A 2,398-nucleotide genomic window follows, 5' to 3' on the forward strand; every position below is an offset into this window, starting at 1 on the left:
TAAGTATTTTTTAATTAAAAATATATTAAAATAATATTTTTATATATATTCTTTTATTTTTTAACGTAAATATATCTAATTTATTCAAAAACATTTAAAAAAACATCAATTTAATATTTTTTAAAATAAAAATAATTTTAAAAAACAAATTCTACCACAAAAAAACACTCAAATCTCCTTCCTTAACAATTATAAGAACACGTCTTCTTTTCTCATCAGACGAATGTCTTCAAATGATAAATTCCAATGAACGCTAATCTCAAGATTTGAACTAAAAAAAACGAGATGAAAGCAAGCTCCCAAGCGAAGCCTCAAACATCATGGTCAAGTCTCTGAACCGATTCATGCTCCCTCTACCATTTATGCTTAATCCAGTTATAATATCAGGGCAAGTCTCTTAAATGGTGGCAGGCACATGTCTAAAGAAAATCACACCTCAGAGAAACAATAAAGTATCATCATTCATAGCCAGACTTGAGCAGAATCATCATTGTTATACCAAATACTGATCAAAAGCAAGAATAAAGTTAAAATTCAAAGCCATAGCCAGTGGCCACAGGATGCAGACAAGGGCATAACGCACCATATGAAGCAACTGAATGCCAGACAGCAAAAAAGACACCACCCTTGAGGCCTTCACAGTGAATTGATAAATCTTACACCAATAAGAGTTAACCAGACCAGAGATAGTTACAGTTGTGATTGTTCATGGTAGCGACTTTATGTTATTTCTCATTTTTGTTGGTATTGATATTAGATACCGTAATCTCATTGTAGATTATGCTAGAATGTGACATATCATAAAGGAAAAGATTCTTTTGCCTCATTATAGCGAAGCTACTGAAAAATACTATAAAGAATGAACAGTGAAGAAGGGCCACAGGTAATGAATTAAACCAATCTATTTCAACATCATCTCACATATCTTAGATGGGATTCCAATTCAAAACAATCAAGACTTGTATAAGTGGGAAGAAAAAGATGTATGACAAAAGAAAGTTAATCATGGAGGAGCATTGGAGAGTGAAGATTCTTGTAGAAAGAAAGTCCTGTCCTATACCACTCATTATACCTCCTTTCCTTTAGCAAGAAAATGGATGGAATGAAAAATAAATCCATACCTTAAGAGTGAAAAATGCTCTCCTTCCTAGTTGTTGAGCAGTCAGACTTACCGACAGGACACTGTGTCTCCACCTAATTGACTAGCAATGACAAAACCGGAGGTTAAATTAGAAAATCATAGGTATTTCCCTCTTTTCAATGGAGGATAAATCTAAGTCTATGCATATGACAGAGAGGGGGTCCAAAGTTAAAACTACTTTATGGCATTGCAGATGATAAAAGAAAATGATGGAATAATTTGAAGTCTATTGTAATCTCTAGGTGTAACAGAACAGCTACCCAGCTACTAAAATGGAGCACTTCTTTACCCTACAAGATAATTTGTATTTTCATCTCTCAGTTTTATTTTCCTGTGTACTGTTTCCAGATTAATTTCTCATGGATTTAATCATTCCATTTTCAGGAATTTCAACTAAAACCACAAGCAAAGGTTGAACCTGCCATTGTGTATAGGATATATAGTCTTCTGCATGTCATGTTATAAGTGAGATCAAATGCCAGAGTAAATCACTTCGGCAGCATGAATATAGATTCCTAATAATTGGATCTTATGGCAGAACATGGGACCTAGATGGAGCAGGCCAGAGAGGGTTCATGTGTGCGCATGTGTAGTACTGCATGGATGAGAGCTAAAATTTAGTTTCAACGAGCTGACATTTTTTAAGCAAAAAACAAAAGAATTCGATTCTACAGATGCCACCTACTTGCTACGTTGTAGTCACCAATAATCACCGAAATGTATTGCCTATAAGATCAGGTCATGTTCATTGCAACATCCCTTTCAACCATTCTATGTGCCTCTCCATGCCGACAGCCCTCCTTGCTTCAGCTTTCCTCGAGGCTTTTTAGCAGTCATACCAAAGCCTAGGTCTGCAAGGCTTCGAATATCAATTGGGACATCAAAAGTTTCATAAAAGGACCCAGCTGGAGAGTAAGAGCATAGCAAAATTGGAATGTTTAAAATACAGGTTACCAAACACGTATAAACTTGGCAAAAATGATAAACAAATAAATAAAACTGGAGAGAGAGATAGGTGATGGGAAAGAAGACCCCTTAGTCCTTACTTTTCCTCGACCATGACAACCCAAGCATTGAGATGGACATCCACTCTTCATGGTGGGCTCTGCATTTTCATAAACAGACAACACAGGTGATACGGACAAGTTATATCAGAGAGGAGAGCTTCTTTGAAAACAAAGATTAACTCTCGAATTCTTCCAAGGTTGACTCATGTAATCACCGAGCAGGTTCACACTCCCATCAGCTCAAGCCAAG

The 2,398-nt window shown here is 36.0% G+C and overlaps 1 long non-coding RNA gene across 1 annotated transcript; it reads right to left on the bottom strand.

Annotated features, from left to right (window-relative positions):
* Positions 1-370: 370 nt before the first annotated feature.
* On the bottom strand, positions 371-2,398 carry LOC112324262 (uncharacterized). The gene is made up of 3 exons (XR_002978007.2): positions 2,188-2,398; positions 1,827-2,046; positions 371-1,202 (listed from the first exon to the last, which is right to left on the bottom strand). It is a non-coding gene; the product is annotated as an uncharacterized LOC112324262 (long non-coding RNA).

Source organism: Populus trichocarpa, chromosome 15 (genome assembly GCF_000002775.5).
Source record: "Populus trichocarpa isolate Nisqually-1 chromosome 15, P.trichocarpa_v4.1, whole genome shotgun sequence".
In the NCBI taxonomy this organism is placed as follows: Eukaryota; Viridiplantae; Streptophyta; class Magnoliopsida; order Malpighiales; family Salicaceae; genus Populus; species Populus trichocarpa.